General features: G+C 34.6%; 1 long non-coding RNA gene and 1 other non-coding gene across 2 annotated transcripts; one reads left to right on the top strand and one right to left on the bottom strand.

Annotated features, from left to right (window-relative positions):
- The first annotated feature begins 11259 nt into the window (after nucleotides 1-11259).
- LOC145070374 (uncharacterized) lies at nucleotides 11260-12252 on the top strand. The gene is made up of 4 exons (XR_013689922.1): nucleotides 11260-11342; nucleotides 11496-11571; nucleotides 11663-11707; nucleotides 11851-12252. It is a non-coding gene; the product is annotated as an uncharacterized LOC145070374 (long non-coding RNA).
- An 8194-nt stretch (nucleotides 12253-20446) lies between these two features.
- On the bottom strand, nucleotides 20447-20519 carry TRNAR-CCU (transfer RNA arginine (anticodon CCU)). Its single transcript has one exon. It is a non-coding gene; the product is annotated as a tRNA-Arg (tRNA).
- Nucleotides 20520-21732: the final 1213 nt, after the last annotated feature.

Raw genomic sequence — 21732 nt, 5'->3', positions numbered from 1 at the left:
AGCGTTTCCTGAGTTGATTGACGCGTGACAGTTTAGCAACCCCTATGATTACGCATGAGAGAGAAAAACTCGTCCGTTTTGCACGCCTTCCCATCAAGCGCCGTTTTGAATGCCAAAACGTTTAGACTTTCAGCTGAGTCAACAACTTATCCTTTTAGAATGAGCTGTCTTCATAGATAAAAGTGAACACGTGTAGTATTAGCCATAACATCCCGTTGAGAATATTGCATTAAAACTTGAGCCATAAAAATAGCTTATAATGAACGAAACCAGATTTTTGAAAAATCAAAAAGATTTTCGTGCATAGAGTGTCAAAGATAAAGAAATAAAGCAACATATATGTGGGAATTTGTGATGTCAATAAAGACACGAAACTGTGGATCCCGGGCACGAATCTCTTCCTTCAAAGTCAAGAGAGACTTTAAAGTGTTTGTGTGGTTTCTCGTTGAATTATGATCAATCACTTGTTAAGAAGTGTTGAAAGGCATCTTTTAATGAGGCTTATATGGGTGGCTTTCGCTTCAGTTCAGAGTTCCTAATCTTGACATAAGAGAGAAACCGAATGAAGTACTTGTGAGACCAATGTAGTCTATTGAACAAGTAGGTTTGGATAATATGTAAGTGACATGTTGGGAATACTTGGTGTGAAATCTGAAAAAAAAATTAAAATTGGATTCTAAGGGAAGAAATGTTATGGTATGTAACAATTTCTTAAGAATCACACAAAAAGAAAAATTAGAGATTTCATAGTACAACCACTTGGGTGTATTCGTTAATTTGTAAGTGAAAGCTAGAGCAAATTTAATTTGTTCACCGTCAATGCATAGTAGGTATTGAATTGTGGGTTTCACTTAGCACGTAGTGACACGAAGCTAAGATCACAAACACAGAGATTGTGGAACCATAAACCTCAGTGGTAATTTCTGAGAGTCTCAAGGGTTACTTGTATGAAGTGAATATGATGGAGAAAAATATTTGAGGTGGTATAAAGAAACCAAAGCACCTCTGCTATAAAAATAGTGACCAATCAAAAAACTCTTAACTCATATGAGAAAAGAGTAAGGTCAGCCTAATTGGGAAGACAAGGTTTGTATATACCAAGTCAATAAGGCTTTTATTTAGAATCAGTTGAGGCTTTGGACGATATGCAGCAACATGCTTCTAGGGACACTTAACTAGTAGAAAGTGTGAGAATGATACCTGCCCCATCGTTAATCTGTAAACTGTTAATATAAACAAAAGAAGAGACAAAAAGAAAAAGAAAATATTTTTGGAACTTTTGATATTTTTGTAGAGAGAAAAACAAAACAAACCAAAATTTTTTTTGGAACCGAACCCGAAATAGACCGAACGCTCGGTTCATTTCGGTTCCTAAAAAAAATTGGTTTTGGAATTTTTGGAAAAACTATTGTACAAATGGGTACAACCAAAAATATCACCTTGTATAGATAAGAGAAAAAAGTGCAATGGGACTGAACCCGAAATAGACCGAGCGTTCGGTACATTTCGGTTCCCATGTGAACCGAGCCCGAAATAGACCGAGCGTTCGGTTCATTTCACTTCCAACAGTTTAGTTCTGAGAATGTATTTTTGGTACTGACTCCGATTCCATCATACCTAGGCCTTGTAGGATTTTATTAAAACTTGCTTCAGGAAGGGCTTTGGTAAAGATGTCTGTCAGTTGATCAGTTGTTCGAACAAAGTGAATATCGACATTTCCTTCTTCAACATGATCCTTAATAAAGTGATACCTCAGTGCTATATGCTTCGTCTTGGAATGTTGCACTGGGTTATGACAGATCCTAATTGCACTTTCAGAGTCACAATATAGTGGGATCTTTTTCATATTGAGTCCATAGTCCCGGAGTTGACTTTGGATCCAAATCACTTGAGATGTGCAGGAGGCAGCTGCAATGTACTCTACTTCGGCTGTAGACAAAGAAACACACGTTTTTTTCTTAGATTGCCAGCTCACCAACTTCCCTTCGAGGAATTGACAGCCTCCTATAGTGCTTTTCCGATCTAGACCACATCCTCTAAGGTCTGCATCTGAGTAGGCTTGAACAAAGAAACCCGAGTTTGAGGGATTCTAGAGACCGAGAGAGGTCGTTCGCTTCAGGTACCAGAATATGTTCTTCACTGCCAACATGTGTGGTTCACGCGCATTTACTTGAAACTTAGCACAATAGCAAACTGAAAACATTATATCAGGCCTGCTAGCTGTGAGGTACATCAGGGAACCAATCATTTGGCGATATAGCGTTATATCAACTGCCGGTTTTTCCAAAGATGGTGTGAGCTTGGTACCGAACACCATAGGAACTTTGACCTTTGAATCTCCCATCATGCCGAATTTAGCAAGAAGAGTCTTGGTATATGCTTCCTGGTTTATAAAGATGCCTTTGGGTCCCTGTCTAATATTTAAACCAAGGAAAAAGTTAATCGGACCCATTGAGCTCATTTCAAATTTAGTCTCCATCAACTTTCTGAATTCAACTGTTAGGCTAGGATTCGTTGAGCCAAAGATGATATCATCGACATAGATCTGAACTATCATAAGGTGGTTACCTTCTTTTTTACGAAAGAAGGTTGGGTCAACCGAACCTTGTTTGAATTTAGACATCTTTAAAAACTTAGTTGGTGTTTCATACCATGCCCTAGGTGCTTGTTTCAGACCATAAACAGCTTTATCCAAGATGTAGCAGTGATCTAGATGATTTTCATTCACGAAGCCAGGAGGTTGCTCCACGTACACAGTTTCTTCAAGTTCCACATTCAAAAAAGCGCACTTCACATCCATCTGGTAGACCTCGAAATTCTTGTGTGCTGCATAGGCGAGAAATATTCGAAAGGATTCCAGCCTTGCTACCGGAGCGAATGTCTCTACGTAATCGATTCCTTCTTCCTGGCAGTAACCTTTCACCACTAGCCGAGCCTTATTCCGGATTACATTCCCCTCCTTGTCCATTTTGTTCCTGAACACCCACTTGAGACCGACAACCGGGGCATCTTTTGGTGTTGAAATGAGTCTCCAGTCTTTATTTCTTTCAAACTCATTGAGTTCGTCTTGCATTGCCTGTACCCAATCAGAATGATCAAGGGCAATATTGACGGTCTTCAGCTCAATTTTGGACACCAAAGAATTAAACATGTAGAACTATACTTTGGAGAATAGGGAAGTTTGCTTTGCCTTCACTTGAGATCGGGTTAGAACCTTTTCAGATACATCACCCACTATTTGAGATACAGGATGATCTCTGGTCCATTTGGTGAGAGGAGGATAGCTTGGATCATAGGATGGATCCAATTCAGCATTGACCATTTCTTCCAACTCTGATTGAATATCATCATCATAGAGCATATCGAAATTCTCCCCCTAAACAGATGATCAGCCAAGAAATCTTTCTTCAACATGGCTTTCGGGTTAATCCAGACTTTCGGGAGCAACAGGACTTTCGGGTGCAGAGGGGCTTTCGGGTGCGTCAAAAATTGGATTCTCCCCCTGAATATGTGAGTCCTGCTCATTTGAAGAGGATAGATTCTCCCCCTCGACCGAAGTACCGCTCTGGGGAGGTTCTTTTCGAACTGGTTCTTCCGCTCCCATTCGTTTGGTTGCATCTTCGACGATCTTCTTAAGGTGATCAATCTTGTTGTCTGCTGCCGTGGCTTTAGAGTGAGCTGCTTTCTCAGGTTCATCAAATAGATCCATGAACTGGTCAAAGAGATTGGCGATAGAGGCTGTAACTTGACCTATTTGAGAGAAAATCTCTCCTATTCCTTCTTCAGTGGACTTCAACTTCTTGACGTAATTGTCATTGAACGTCACATAATAGGTTTCTTCAATTCTTTTAGAACGCTTATTCAAAACCCTGTAAGCCTTTGAAGTAAGAGAATATGCCAGAAAGATACCTTCATCAGCTTTGACATCAAACTTGTTGCGATGTTCTTTGGAGTTGAAGATGAAGCACCTGGAACTGAACACGTGAAAGAATTTGACATTCGGCTTCCTGTTGTTGATTATCTCATAAGGAGTGAGAGAGAAACGCTTGTTGAGATAAGACCTGTTCTGAGTAAAACACGCTGCAGCAATGGCATCAGCCCAGAAATATAAAGGAAGAGAAGCAAAACTTAGCATGGTTCGGGCCGCCTCACACAGGGATCAGTTTCGCCTTTCGATAATTCCGTTCTGTTGAGGTGTATAAGGGGCTGAGAAATTATGACTTGTGCCTTTTTCAGTTAAGAAATCTTCAAATTCTTTGTTCTTGAATTCCAGTCCATTATCGCTCCTGATGTTTCGAACGACTTTCCTCAGTTGCACTTCGACTTGCTTGATAAAGATCTTCAGCTTGGGAGTCGCTTCAGATTTGTGATTTAGAAAGAATACCCAAGTAAAACGTGAGAAGTCATCAACAATAACAAGGATATACTTATTACCGCCAATGCTCTCGATTGATGACGGACCACATAAGTCGATGTGAAGCAACTCAAGTGGTTCAACAACTTTGGTGTTTATGATGGTTGGGTAACTTTGACGACTTTGTTTTTTCATTTCACATGCAGCACATAAGTGTTCTCGATCGAACTTAAGCAATGGAGGACCCCGAACATGACCGCCGGTGACAAGCTTGTTGATGTCTTTGAAGTTGAGATGTGAGAGCCTTCGGTGCCACAACCAACTTTCGTCTGAGTGAGCTTTGGATAAAGACATATTGTTGGATTCCCTTTGATTGATCTGAGATTCAGAGGGAACATTTCACCTTTTCGTTCAGACTTGAGAATGACTTTGTTGGATTTCTTCTCTGTTATTTCTGATCCTTCGTCATCGAATGATACTTTGAGACCTGTTCCTCCCACCAGTTGAGACACATTGATGAGGTTATGCTGCATCCCCTCTACATACGCCACCTTTCTGATTGTAAAATCTCCATTGGTTATCATCCCATAACCCTTTATCGTTCCATAAGAGTTGTTACCAAACTTGACATTGCCACCATTTTGAAGTGACCGAAACTCCCTTAGCTCTTCCTTCCTTCCTGTCATGTGACGCGAGCAGCCACTGTCTATGTACCATTCTTCGTCAAACTGCTCGTCACTTATAACCTGCAAAGATTAAGCAGATTTACGAACCCAAAGTTTCTTGGTTCCACGTGAGCCTTTTTACAGAAACAGGAATAGTAAGAGAAACATCAATGAGATATGTTCGTTTTATTAAGGTTGTTTCATCTTTTCTTTTAATAGTAAACACTTTGATTTTATTAGAATTAGATGCAGGTGTTTTGGATTTAGGTTCTGGTGTTTGGACTTTAGCCTGCTTTCGGTCTTCATTAGCTGAGGAAATTTTCCTTTTTCCTTTCAAATCCTTTGATGATCTTGAATTTGGTGTAGGACCAGAATTCGGCTTAGAAGAAGATTGAGAACGAGAAGAATTAGAAGAAAAGAAATTAGAATGAGAATTTTTCCTGACTTGAGGTTCGAAGTAACCCTTTCGGTTGAGCTCATTTGAGGGACCGAACCTGGACTTTCGGTTGCTGATTGATGATGAACCGAAGCTGGATTTTCGGGTGTTGTAGGTTGGTGGCCCGAAACTGGGTCTTTTATTGTAAAAGCTTGACGGGCTGAAATCTGGTCTTTGCCTGTTGTTGTTTGGTGGACCGAAACCAGCTCTTCGGTTGTTGTTGCTTTCGGGACCGAACCTATCCTTTCGGTTTTGTTCTTCTTGTGGCTCGAAAGTCTTCCTCTGGTTCTTTTGAATCGGTGATTCGAAGTTCCTTTTACTCCTGTTTTCTTCTCCTTTTGACTTAGAATGTTTGTCAAAGAGAGTGTAGTGAGGATTTTGAGAGCGCCAAAACTGCTTTCGCTCTGAGATTTTTCTTGTATCTCAAATTTCTCTGCTACTTTTGATTTTTCACCTGTTTCGGTTGTCTGTGGATATTTGCCTTTTGTTTCGGCTTCTTAGCAACAGGTTCACTCTTCATGGAAGAGGTTTCGCTAGTTGAGGTGACTTCTTCCACTAGAATCTCTTTTGTGCCACTGGAACTTGGTACGTCAAAATTGGTAGGCTTATTCAGAGGTTCGGGCACATATCTTCCTTTGGCCTTCCATGATGTTCGCTCCGACAAACTGATTGTTTCATCTGCGTTGTCTATTGGTGCAGAACAGAAAAACTCATCACAACCATCTGCATTATCTTCATTCACTATGGCAATGAGTTCGGTTGTCTGATATTCGGTTACTCCTATGACCTTATAAACCTGATTGGGAGTTGTTCTAACCTTTTGAAACACAACAACCTTTTCTTTAAGGATTAGGGACTTAGTTTTGGACAAACGAGCGAATTCCACAGAATTTTCAGAAATCAGATTTTTGTGGTTTTCAGGTTCGCTCCTAATGAACTCGGAACAGTCAACATCATCCTCTACAGAAATTTCACTCATGTCATCGTCCTCATTAAGTTCAGATGCATTTTCAATATCAATTTTATTTTCTGAACTGAATTTGGTACTCAATGAGTCAAATTTTTGTATGGTTTCGGCCCTGAGTTTCAACTTATCATTTTCATCCGAAAGATTTTTAAGCATGTCCTTATGGTCTTTGGACTTTATAAAAGATTCAATTTTGTCCAGACCATACATATAAGTAGGATTGACATCATCAGAAGATACAACACTTTCACAGTTGTATGCTCCGGCATCGATTTCATCCTCCTTAAACTCAAGGAAGGGTAAAATCATGCGACGTATCTTCTATCCTATTTCACAGTTTAAATGCAGCTGAGTAATGTTAGCATAAAGCCTTTTGGCAATTAAACAAAAAACATTCCTCTGTTTTAATAATTTGAGATTGTCTCTTTGCAAATAAATGTTCTCATCCCTAGATTTAACCAGCTCCGACTCCTTCTGTTCTATCCATATCCTTCGCTCCTCACTCTTGGATGACACCGTGCTTATTTGGTCAGTTAGATTAGAATTCGTGACCCGTGTTTGAGTTAAACAACTATCTAGATTTGAAATTCTTGAATTCAAGTTATTTAATTCCTTTTCATATGATTTTTGTGGAATTTTAAAAGAAACAAAAATAGATTGTACCTTCTTGATCAGTTCATCTAGCTCACTGATCTGTATACTGAGAGGTTTCGCTGTAAAGCACAAGTCCTCTCGCTCCTTAGCCTCTTCGTTTCCACCATCAGTGTTGTATCCTCTCATCTGGGATACATCTAACACCATCAAACATCTTCCACTCACATCACCATTCTTCGCCACATATGCCTTTCCATGAGAAGGCTTTCTCACTTCATCATCCTCTGATTCGGTTGACCACACCTGTACGCCACCGAACTCATCATCATCTACCGAACCCTGCACAATAAGAGCATTCATAGAGGGATTAGTAGCATCTTTCTTCCTCTTTATCTCTTCCAGTCTTTTCATAAGACTTGCTTCTTCATCTTTCTCTGCTATCTTCTTCAACATGCAATCTTTTGCGTAATGATTTTTCCCAACACAGTAGAAGCAACTGACACCAGAGTCAGCTTCACCTTTCGCTCCTTTCTTTGATTCTTCAACTTTCGGCTCCTCTTTCACTTTCTCAGAACTGTAGCTTCCCTGCCAATTTCGGTTCTTGTTGGTAGGGAACTTCTTCTTAATGAACCTTATGTGATTTGATACCATCATAGCATAGTCTTCAGCTGTTAAATCGTAATCTCCCAGATTCAAATCTTCTTCTTCTTCTTCTTCTGCATTCTTACCTTGGACAAGAGCACCAAAGACCCCAAGCTTGAAACCACGCTTTTCTCTTGCAACACAATCTTTTCTTGGGATTTCAGAATCCCCACCAGTTTTGCCAAGGAATATGATTTAAACTGCTCATGCGCTTTAACCGTCGACATAACAGCCCTCCATTCGGGTCTCAAACCATTTAAGAATGTGACCTTCTGTTCGATAAGCTTTCTTTCAATGTCATGCTTGATCATCTTGCTGAGAAGATGATTGAACCGATCAAATGTTTGTGTAACAACCTCATCCGGCATCTGCTTGAATTCTCCAAATTCAGAGAGAAGTAGGGTCTGAAACAAATGCTCTAGATCTTCATCTGTGGAGTACAACTCTCGCAGCCGATCCCAGATTTCTTTTGCTATACTGCAAGAACTAACTAATCGAAACGTGTCGGACTGAAGAGCGAATCGAATTAGTCTCAATGTCTTAATGTTGCATTGGAACTTCTCCTTTTCATCATGAATGACGTCTTTCACATCTTTTAATAGATTATTATACTCCTTTTGAGTTTTAATGATCCTGGACGTGCTTGAATGTGCGAAAGGGCCAAAAGTGATAGCTTCCCATATCAGATACCTGTTATCTTCAGATCCAATAACGTAATCTTCAAAGTGGTGTGTCCATACTTCATAGTCTTGATTATAGAGAATTGGAATCTTGGTGGTTGATCCGATGCTGTTAGAGATGTTGATGGGATTGGATTGAGAATCGTCCATGCTTGATCGTGTAACTTGTTATAAGATCAAACTTTGTAATACGTAATATTAGGGCAAGATGAATAATTAATGAGATACGTCAATTATGGAGTGACGGCTCAATAAATATCAATGAATGCGGAATAAACCCTAATCACTTCTTTCACAGAAGAGATGTGTATGAATTACACAGTCTCCTGCTCTGACACCACTTGTTGGGATTAAAACCCTAATTGAGATTTGATGAACAAGATGCGGAAAATAAGAACAAACACAAATATGAAGATTAGGTTGAATGATCACTCGATTGATTGAAATATGAGGAATAAATTACACTTTTAGCATAGACTAAAGAATCTAACACTACATAAGAAACCTCACGTGGCGCATTATTTTGCCTCACTCTTAACCCTAATAAGGAATAATACATGACTATTTATAAGGAAAAGACAAGTCTTGGGCTTTTAACCTACACTTCATCAAGGGGCCCATTGCCATCATCCATGGAGTGCTTTGAAACCCTATAATCTCCCCCTCAAAGTATGGAATGGATGACAATGCTTTAACTTCCAAAACAAGCATCTAGCGAATTAAAAGATCTTGCAACGAGGAATAGATGAAGCAATCCATGCATCTTGATTCTTCAATAGTCTTCAAACACGGGCTCTAGGATAAATAAATCAAGCACTGAAGTAATGTCTTTAAACTTCATTTTCGAATGTAATCCCAAAAAAATCTTCATGAAAACCAAACCCGCCATAAAAACCCATTTCAGAACAAAAAAAACCAAATCACTTCTTGTCTTTGAAGAGCTCCCCCTCCAAGTCACAATGATCCTTAAATAAGCTAATGATATAAGCCACCAAAAATTATCATGTAACAACCCAAATTTTAAGATTCGTAATTCCACTTGATCGAGAAAATACTAGAAGTCAGAGATATAACAAGTCCTTAGTAGAGCTCGATAAAGAACTTCCACTGTAAAGGATACTTCTCTGTAAAAGCTTTAGCAGAGCTCGATGAAGAACTTCCACAGTAAAAGCTACCTTCATAATTCTACCACAAGCTTTATAAAAAATCTTCAACTTTGAAAAGTCACAAATCCAATTTCGAATAGCCATACCAAATTCTCGCCCGATTTATAATAAAAAACGTGATTATAAAGTCGTCTAATGGTCATGAGAATGATCTTGAATGGATAAAAATTACTATGCTCCCCCCATGACAAAACGATATACACAACGAAGTATAAAATCCAAAAAAGTCTTGAAAAATTTGACTTTATCACGAAAAACGACTTTCCGAACCGCCCAGACTTGATGGAATCTTTATTTTTCTGTTCACGGAAAAAATATGTGCGTTAAAAAATCCAAAACTGTTCACCAGCTCTGATACCAATTGATGAGTTGAAAAACTCTTTGATCGTTTAGATCTTCAAACAGGTTAATCAGAAAAAATACTAACAGAAAAATCAAACACAAGAATGAATCAAAATATGTCGAATGCTTCAATAGATTCACGCCTCAGCAGAGCTCGACTAAGAACTTCCGCTGTAAAGGCTATTTAGGGTTACAATCAAAACAAAAGTATCGCTGATAATGATAGACTCTCCAAAACTTACGTACTAAGATGCATGCAAGCATCTATATATACTAAACCCTAGAATATAAAATCACGGATGGACATGCCCAATCCGGATACAAAATTGGACTAAAGAACGAGCCCAAGACGCAACATCTAACGGACCCTACATTCACCACCATTGCCTATTTGCTGTAGTTTCAATCTCCTCCGTCACTCTCTCCTCTCCAGTATGGTTCAATTTTTTTGTAGAAGGTTTTGGAGGTGGTTGTTCTTAAACCAGCAACAACACTCTCCTCTTCTGTAATTTTTGGTAAGAACCCTACATCAGTTTATGTTGTTTAGCTCTAAGATGATATATATATATATATATATATATATATATATATATATATATATATATATATATATATATATATATATATATTTTAAGTTTTGTTTTGATTTTGGGTTCTTGCACTTTTTGATTTTCTGTATTGGTTTTGGATTCCATTTGTTTCTTCACTCCCAAACTCGAACTAATCACAATTGAGAAGGGATTTTTTTGTTACAAATTTCATTTCTTTAAATCCAGATTCACCTTAAATTTAATCGGCTTGACACCAACATCAAACCGAGGAATGATAACCCCATATCTGGTCATCTTGAGTCTCCAATGGTGAGTTATTTTTTAAGTTACTATGATTTAAACAATTTTTGGATATAATATGAGCATGTTTCAGTTGTTATTTGCATTACAGACAATCTTATTAACGTGTATGGTAGACATGAGTAATGTATTTCTTCTGCAAGAACAATCTTAAGAATCCATTATTTTTTCAATAGTAAAAGTAGACCCTAATGTTTAAGTGTTGAAAAAATTCCTCCTCATTCACCATTATTGATGAGCAAACCCTACACACATAGCTTTCTTCATTAAGTCTTGTGATTCAAAAACTGAGATCCACTTCAAAGTTTTGAATCTCAGATCCACTACAGAACTTGGTTGGGTTAAAACAAGCTGTCAAATAATGGTTAGGATTTAATATTTAGATTTTGATATAATTTTTTCCATGTTTGTAGAAAATATGGTGGAACCTGGATTTGGAGCTAAGCAAGGTTAGGAAATTTTGTATAAGCATAATTTCCTATAAACTTTTTTTATGTAATATGCTTTACTAGATACTTTGTTTCATGTAAAAGAAAATTATTGATGACTTTTTACAGCCATGTGATGTTGTAAACCAAGAAATCGTAAAACAAGTCCAAACAACAGGAAGTTTTAAATTCCAAACTACCCTGTCTTTGTAAGCATGTGAGTGCTCTTGTCTATTTTTTATAAGGAGAAATCTTTACTTCAATTTAAAGTTACGTTTGATTGGTAGTTTTGTTTGGTTAGAATTTAGGTTGACTGTGGATAATCTTTGTTTTTGTGTTTTAAGATTAAAATATTTATGATACATTTCAGGTATGCCTATTCAAGAAACAAAGTCAGATCTGCTAATAAAGCATATACTTATGAGGGAGAACTCATAAAATACTGGGTATGTATGTTGTCATTGTTATATTATTTGTTTCCACATACTTTTATCAGTTGAATTCATTTTCTGATTGGTACTTGCTATCTTGTTTCAGAGGGATAACCTTCATTTTATCTTCATCTCATCAAATAAAGATAAGGTATCTTCCTTACAAATCCCTAACTACTTTTGTGTACTCGAATCATGTAATCTGAAATCACATGGAAGAGCCATTAAAACACAACTGATCTTAAATGATGGGAAGCTTGATTAATCCAAATGGATGGTTTCCATTCTATGTAGAATTTGCTAATACGGTGCATGTGCAACAAGAAAGAATAGGAGGACGAAATTGGGAGGCATAATGGGTTGAAAAGACCCAAATACCCTCATGTATATCATTTATGTAGTTTATATTCATTAAAAAATAACAATTGTGAGGTATTATCATTTATGTAGAGTTTTCATTCCATATTTGATGCTAATATCGAATGAGTCTTTCCTTCCGAATGTAAATACACTATATTGTGGTAGATAGTAATGTTGCTCAAATATCTCTAAGAGTGACTTATACTCTATAGTTCCATTTGTCTAAATTTCTATTATTATCTTCTAAAGCAAGCTATGTCAGGTCCCACAAATTAATATAATTTCAATCTTTTATAAGAATTTTTTACTAAATGTATGTGTAGAAACTATTAGTTTGCAGATAACCACAGGAGGCCAATGGGTGACGGGAAGCAAACATAGCACAAAAGTAAAGAAAGAAGAAAAATACAACAAAAATAATATGAATGCATGACAATACTTTATTTAATTTATTTCTTTGAAAATATTATATTCCCAATTTTTCTTATTAACGTGTCCTTTTAGTAGTTTACATAATTATAATATTGTAGTTATAGTTTCTTTTAGGAACCATAATTTGGTAAAATAACCTAATAATAATAATAATAATGAATATATATTGTTTTAGGTTGACATGAACTCATATTCAAAATTCAAAAGAAATTTTAATCACAATTGAAAGATAAATTAAATATCCTTCTAAATTTTTTTCCTACTTATCCTTTTAATTTACCCATTTTAAATGATAACATGTGTTGCATTTAATAAAATAATAATAGTTTAATAACTTTATCATCATTTTAATTTGATAGAACAAGTATTAGGAAAATATAGGAGGATGTTTAAAGAATGTGCATCTTCAAATTAAAAAACAAATTTATTTTCACAAAATTTATTATTATTATTCTTTTTTTTTAACAAGGAAAACATTATATTTTTTTTAAACCCAAAATAATATACCAAAATGGGTTAATTTCCAAGTTAGAAATTATCATCTTCCAAAACAGATTAGATCTCACTGTTAAGAGTTTACATTTTCATTATTTTTACGTCAAAGTTGGGTACCCAACTATACATGTTTTCGAAAAGATATAATTGCCGAAAGAAACTATTCACACCCGTCGCTTGGCGCGGGTAAACAGCTAGTGTGTGTGTGTGTGTGTGTGTGTGTGTGTGTGTGTGTGTGTATATATATATATATATATATATATATATATATATATATATATATATATGTCTCACTTATTTTATTTAAATGATTGATTATTTACTAGATCGTTTTTTTTCATAATGTTCATATTTTGAAATGATTAACTTCTATTTATGAGACTAGATCTCTTAATAGAATTAAAAAATAAATATCAAAATTTTAATAAATAAAATTAAGTTCTATATGCAAGCACCTTTGACTTAAACTTGTGTTGAATCAAAGTTATCTTTGACATTGTTATCTTTATTATATAAATAAAATACATATATTCCAACTTCAAGAAATGGATATTTGAAGGCAAATAATATAGTTTATTTGACATATCTTATTTATATATAAAGGATTCCTAATCAAATTTTCATTAATCTGGAGAGAAAAATAATTATTAAGGAACTATACACTATGGTGTGTGACTTCCTTTCTAATGAATGTCTAAGATTAAGCACAAGATACGAAATCAACTTTATTGACAACTATAGTAGTTATAATTATATTTTACATGGTAAAGCATAATTGTGAAACCTTTGTAGAAGTTTTTACACGTAAAGTTGGGATAAAATCCAGTAACATCATCTAAAGCCTTAAGAGATAATGAAGGATGAATTAGACCATACCGGATAAAGTCTACTTTCTAATCGGTAGAAATAGTCTTCCTCTATGCTCTTGGGATTATAACTTAATCATTATTAACTGTATCCTGAATACAAACAACCAACAAAATACATGTCTGTAGAATATTCTAAAAGGGAATTTAGATTATTATATACAAACCCATTAAGAATAAGTTCTCTTATTCTTCTGAATGTTGAGTCAGAAGAAAGAAAGCATCTAGTGACAAAGCAAGTGGGAGGCACATGGAACTTGAAGAAGCTCAACAACCATAGCCCGCTGTATCAATTTTTGGCACTAGTTTCAAAAATGAATTTTTTAATTTGAATAATAGCTATTCACAAACACACATTGTTTTCATTAATGGTAGAAATCATCTTTGGCTTGAGAAATGTGGAATCTCTCATTGATGAGTTCTTCTTGATGGTTTTCTGGCGAATTTATCAACTACCAAGATGCAATATCAAATCTTGAATTTGATAAATGACTTACAGTCATGAACATTGAGATGTATTCCATGTGTAATAATCAATTATGAGATTGATTAATCTTCCTCTCTATAGAAAGGCTAGAAGGAGTAAAAGATGCTTTAGAAAGAATAGATACATGGATATCATAGACATTTAGCAAGACTTGTTATAAAAGAATTTTTTTCATACTCATGTCATTGACTATGGTCCTTATCATACTCTTGACATTAAGCATGATCAAACATTTTCACAAATAGCTATGATTAGATCAGCAAGGATATTATTTACAATAACTTCATATTCTTAATATGAGATCCAAGAAATAGATTTTGAGAAAGACCGCTTTTGTTAATAGACATCTACGAGAAGAAATCTATATAGTTTAGCCTAGAGGTTTTCTTAATCCATGTTATCCTAACAAAATCTGTAATTATTAAGATCCACTTGTGGATATAAAGGAAACATCTCAAGGTTGAAATAGTCATTTTAATATGAAGATACAAGGTATGATTTTATATCAAAATGAAAGGAACATGTGTGTATACTGAGAACTAGTGGGGGGATAGTGGTATTCCTAATCTTGTATGAATGAGACATACTTAATCATTTGAAATTACATTTCGACTATGCAAGGTCATTTCACCTTGACTTGGAAAGTATTTCTAAAAGGAAAGACTTAGGAATGACAAGATACATTCTTGGAATGTAAAATCTATAAAGATAGATAAAGATGAATGTTAAATGGTTTTAAATTCTTTTACAAGAATTAAAAATATCATGAAAAGGGTCAAGATACAAGATTCCTTTGAAGGCTTCTTGGCATTGTCACATGACACCATTTTGAGTCTGTCTCAAAATGACCTAGCATATAGGTTTGAGCTAGATGAAGTGATTTATATTCTATTTTCTTGGAAAATGAATCCATCATTTAGTTCATATTATGCACAAGACTAGGTATATGATCATGCTATGAATATCATGAGATACAAATTGAATACATGGTTAAGACATTGGATGACTATAAGAACATTCTAGGAGTACTTAAGAAGAACTAAGAGAATGTTCATGAGATAATCATTTTAGAAAAAAAGATCTTTATGTAAAGAGCTACATAAAATGTTGACTTTAAAAGGGTATGTATAATTACGAATTATAATAGGATTATGACTTTATTATGGAATGAAGAGTAATGGATTGAGGTCCAAGCAAAACATAATAGCACAATCTACTAAATAAGAATACACTGCAACTTTAGAATCTGAAATCAAATATGATTGGATGAATGAGTTCATTGAAAAACTATGTTGATTTCTGTCATTCAAGGATCGCATATAAATCTTTTCTACTTCGAGAGTATACGTAATCAAGCTAAGAGACTCTATATCATGAAAGAACACCAAGCATGTTCTCCAAGATATTTAATTATACTGAGACTAAAGTCTAACATGGAGATGATAGTATTCACATAATTTACACAGATTAAATTTAGTCTGGCCCATTAATAAAGTCCTTCCATTTAAGCTAAGTATGATTGGTCACACTTTAGCTATAAAACTTCATTATTCAAGAAATTGTTATTTTTTATTTGGATTTAGTATTTGGATATTGGAACATTGAAACAACAATTATTACATAATGTTTTGATATACTGGGATATGATCTTCACATCAATACTAGTTTTGTTCTATATTAACATGTTTAATCCATGAATAATCTTATTATTCTAAAAGTTCATAGTCATTTATAATTATGGGTGCATTTATGAAGTAAGACTAATATGATTTGGATTGGCTAACTCTCACCGGATGAAAGTAGGTAAGTGGTTGTAACCAAGTTTCATAGGTACTTTTCAGAGAACCAGTATTGAACGGATCCACATCAAGATCAAATCATAGATCAAAGTTATGAGTGATACTTGATTAAAAGGTACTATCTTTGTATCCTTAACACCTGAGATACATAGTGAGATTAAGTTTAGGGAGTGATATGCTTTGATATGGTCAAATGATGATCCTTAACCGGACAGTTATAAAATCCATTTTCAGGTATGGTGTGAACTATACAAGAGGCTTATGTAGTCAAGAGTATCCCTCTTGCGTGTTGAGAGTTAGACAATCAAAGCGCGTTACCCAAAGTTGAATTTCAAAAGAGACTGATTGCGATCCAAGTCTCATGTTCAACAGGATGTTTGTAACAAAGGGATAATTGATAAACTCACCTTATACATCAACTGAAACTTTTAGCTTTTGGGAAATGGATGTTTATAAATGGAATTCTTTAGTGAGATGTTGCTAGTCATTCGCCACTGTCTATATCAATCTATGATAAGTCTAATAAAAGTGGGAGATTGAAAGATCTAGAATGCCCAAGAGTCATTATAGAATGATATTGCTAATAACAAATGATCTTATAGGGTTACACCTTATAGCAAGTTACTATCAATTGATTATTCATTAGTATAATTTAATTATTAATAAATGTATCAACACTTGTATTTAAATTGAAAAAAATTATTGTGGCAAATAATATTTTACCAACATTTTGGGAATTATTATTTCTACGAAATAATAATAAAGAGAATAGAAACAAGCAAGTTTAAATATCATATGGTATGATTATTTAAGTTGTGTACAAACTTTTGGGACTTTAGGTGACCAAATGTTTAGAACTCAACTAACTACTTATAGAAAGGTAATTGGCATTAGGATTTCGTCTCATTCTTACATGATGGCCAAAAATGATAAGGAGACAATGCGTGGGTTACTTTTGATTATTTTAATCTCCATGCCATGCTTGTAAGAGTGTCATACTTCCTATTTTATGGACTTGCTTTTTGTCCATGCTATTGGGTATAAAAGAAAGGCTTTATGTGAGAAGTAAATAGATATTTTTACATATGAAAAATGCTCTCTTTGGCTGTCAAATTTCATTGATAGCATTCCATTCCCTTTCTTCTTCTTTCTTCCATTTAGTACTAGAAATGAAAGTCTTAAAACTTAAGAATAACATTTTACATTTGTTATACTAGCATATTTTGGTGGATTAAGTCTTGTTTGATGGATACTTCTAGAGAGCTTAATTTAAAGGTTAATGTCACACTTCATTAACTTCCAATCTCTCATTAGAATCAAAGTCTTCAAATGTTATAACACTTAACTTTCTATGGTTGTTTTAATCTTTCTAAGTCTTTCAAAATGATCTTTTGGTGGGAATAAAAATAGTTTTATTTTATTCAAATCTAAAGTCTTTTGTTGCCCATTTTATATTGTTGAAATAGTTTTTGAATAAAAACCCAACACTTATTATCTAAGTTTAGCTGGTGCATTAAAATATCTCACCTTAAATAGACTAGACATTTCTTATTTTGCTCAATTGATTTTTCTTCATATGCGTGCTTCTCATACGACACATATGAATGCACTAAAACAAACAATTCACTACATTTAAAGGTACGCTCACCTATGAGTTACACCTCACTAAGTTTTACTCCACACATCTTCTTGCCTATAATTATATGAATTGGGTAGGTGTCTGGCCACACGATGATCCAATTATGGTAATTTGTTTACCTTGGTAACGATTCAATCTCGTGGTCCTATAAATGAGATGATACTTTATCTCTTTCTCGTGCAAAAGCCTTATACCACATAATAAACAAAGTGGTCTTATAAGCATGTTAATTAAGAAACTTACTCCTCGAACTTCCATATCCTCTTTCTAATGCCACCATAGTGTACTATGATAATTTCGGTGCAATATACTTATTAGGAATCTCAATCCTACAATAATAAACAAAGACATTGAAAAGATTATTGACATTTTCTGTGAAAAAACAACAAAAGGAAAAGTTTGAGTTCTTCATATTCCTTCTTATTACCGACTAGCAGACATATTTACTAAAGGCCTCCCACAGGTTATGTTTGATGATTTTCGGGACATTGTTAGCATCCAACAACCTCCTGCTACATTTGTAGGGATTTTTAGACTACACATGTATTATATCTTATGTATGTTATGTACTTATATATCAAGATAAATCCTAGGCTATAAATAATCTCCTTATTGAAATCCTTGATTGTATATTCATACACCATTGTTTAATGATAAGAGGCATCGAGATTTCTTAAACTTTCATTTATCTATAAATCTAAGATTTTTGAAATCCATGAGTACCCATGGATCTATAAATACTGTGGAAATGTTGCGCCCTTATTTGTACACCCCACACATAATTTCTCTACCTTTTCACTTGATGAAAATTAGATATATTTTGGAAGATTTAGCCATATAACACCCATGTCTAATATGTTCATATGGAAATATCAACTAAATTTCAAGATAAATGAAGTAAATAACCTTAAACATACGAAAGTCCTAAAATCTTACACCATGATACAAAGGAAAAAACATATTTATGGAAAACATAATGGTCTATATACATTATAAATATAAATGACAATTTGAGATTATTGCATATGTAATACTATATCTTGAAAAAATCCATAAAAATCAAACACAGACCTTAAGATCAAACCCTTTCCCATACTCTTATATATGTTGCCTAGTGTAGCTTCCAAAACTTTATACATGCAGAAGTTTAAATGGATCATTTAGTAGTAGCTAGCCCGATCATAACATCTTATGATGAACACTTAATATGTCAAAAAAAACCACTTAACTCTTATACTATGTCGAGAACACAAGTGATTCAACTCAAACCCTTAATCTAATATGATATGAGAAATCAATTCTAATGTTATTTTGCAGGCTGCCATTATTTCTGCCACGTACACGCCTACTTCCACCACGATAGTTATTTCTCTTATTGGAGTTATTATGCCCATTATTTTTGTTGCAACGAGGGGCATTGGATTCATGCCTAGTGGCATTGTCGGATGATGAAGTATACTCCAGTGTAGTGCTCACAGAGGTTGCTTGTGCTTCATATGCAGTTAAATAAGAGTAGAACTCTGGGAGAGTTACCTTCTGCTCATTGCTTAGAACAGTAATAGTAGTGAAAAAAACCATTGTGTCCGGGCCCCAAGTCGGGTAGTGTGTAACCAACCACTTCTTCATAACCCATAAGTTGACTAATGTTTGCCATGGTGTTGGCAAAACCTGTCATCTTCTGATAATACTCAGTTGCACTCATGTCTCCCTTTCTTGTTGCGGATAGTTGTGTACAAATCTGAATAGAGTTTCCTCGATGTTGGGCAGAAAACATGGTGTGGAGGGATGTCCACAATTCCTTTGTAGTGTTAATGCATCGGATGAGTTGAGGGATAACCTCTTCTGTCATCGAGGAAAGAATGCCTCCAATAACAGCATGATCTTGAATCGCCCATGTATCATAGTCGGGGTTTGGTGATTCCCTGGCAAGATCATCGGTTCCCTGTAGTCACCTTTTTCGAAGGAGCAAGTATGGTTTCGTCAAGATGTCCAAAGAGATGAACACCTCATAAGATAGGAACAACTTGAGCTTTCCAAAGTAAGAAATTGATACGGGTTAACTTACATGAAATAGCAGTGACAATGGTTGAAGATTTTATGGGGACAGACATTGTAGAGATATCCTTTGGAGAGGAAGACCAAAGAGCCAGAGATGGGAGATAGGGTTTTGGGGTGTGAGATCTTGGCTCTGATACCAAGTGAAACTGAGAATTTGGCGTAAAGATTCCAATGTGATTGATATATATATATATATATATATATATATATATATATATATATATATATATATATATATATATATATAGACACACACACACATACATGCGCGCTTGCGAATATAGTTACAAGATAACAATGATCCCTTATAATTAGGATCTATCGATACAATACAACAGGATATATCTTATATTCAAAACTAGTCTTTATCTACTCTGTTTACATCCCCATTTGTGAAACATTTGACATAGTTTTTTAGTATTTCATTTAGCGAAATTTCAACTTTAGTCACTTGTTGTTGTTGATCCAAAATTATATGAAAATTGGTGTAAGGGGTGAAACCAATCAATCCTAATAAATAAAATATATAACAATGGAGTATATGAAATATTTTTGCAATTTCTTAGAACACATTGAAGAAATTACAAAGCGAAATACGAACTTGAAGAGAAGAACACATTTCAACTTATTGAATGATCTTGGAGTGTTATTCACAATGACATATTAGATTTAGACCAAACTTTCAATTTCTGATAAACCACAGGGAATATTCCTGTAATTTACTAAAATGTCCGGGAAAAAATTTACATAAAGACGCGCCAGGTAGGGGTCGAACCTACGACTTTCTGCTTAGGAAACAGACGCTCTATCCACTGAGCTACAGGCGCCTTTTGACTTAATTCACGATTAATTTAAATATCAACAATGAGAAACCAGACCTCCAATTTCATTGATGATGCGTCAACGTTTGAATGCCAATGTGGAATTCGGTTTTTATTTCATGATTCGGTAAATTATACAGGACAAGAAGTTAACGTACCATCACTCTTCCATTAGACCTTTACTCCCCTTTATCGGTCATTATTAAAAAAAAAAAAAAAAAAAAAATCTTTACGACTCTATAAATACTAACACTTTAACCTTCAATTTGACGCAACATTATATCAACTTTCTCTCCTTTAATTATTTGTTCAAGCATACCTACTAGAAACATTTTTCCTTTTGATTCAGAAAATTTCTTTAAAAAAAAAAAAAAAAAACCATCATTCTCTATAGATGTTATTCTAGACATTTACGAACCTTACTATCCTGAAATTTCTCATATACGAAAAGCCATCTATCTCACTCAAAATTTCGTAGGTATCCTCGATGTCCCAAACCCATTCTTCATCATGAAATTCGGATGTAATAAAATTGGCCAAACAAGAATGAAGGTTGACCTATTGTTCTTCCTCCACCCTCCCCTCGGCTCATGAAGCCAAACATTATTACTAAATGATAGCTCACCTTACAATTTTAATCATTTTTAAGGGGATGAAGCCTTTAAAATCGATTTTGAAATGAAAAGGCTCCTAATAAAATGTCCTTCCAAAAAAATAGAGTTATTATAACCCATTTTTCATGAATATAAACTTTAATATCGCTTGAAGATTTAAATAAAACTACTATCTTGTTCCAAATTCCAAATTCCAAGCTCCAAAAGCTAGAATAGAGTACATAAATGGTCCCCGTGTTTATATGACTATTTCATTTCAAGTCCATTTCATTTTATAACTATATGTAGTTATTGTTACGAAAATGGTATAAAATGAGTAAATTGCATTTATTTAATTTATGTTGATTTTTTTTACCAAATTTGATTAAATAAATTTTTTGATTTTTTTTTTACTAAATTTGACAAACTAAACTTTCATTACGTTAAAATTGAACAATAGGGACGACATCATTGACGGCGACAACGACATTAGAGACAACATCCATATGGACATGCTAAACATCACCCCTAATGCTTCCAATAGGATTTGAGGAATATAGTCAATAGAGATGGAGGTCACCATCGTTATCAATGATTGTGATCTGTATCAATGTTCATCGTGTTGG

Source organism: Lactuca serriola, chromosome 8 (genome assembly GCF_051521515.1).
Source record: "Lactuca serriola cultivar US96UC23 chromosome 8, Lser_US96UC23_V15, whole genome shotgun sequence".
In the NCBI taxonomy this organism is placed as follows: domain Eukaryota; kingdom Viridiplantae; phylum Streptophyta; class Magnoliopsida; order Asterales; family Asteraceae; genus Lactuca; species Lactuca serriola.
Note: the sequence above shows the minus strand (reverse complement) of the source record. Positions and strands in the feature narration are given on the sequence as shown.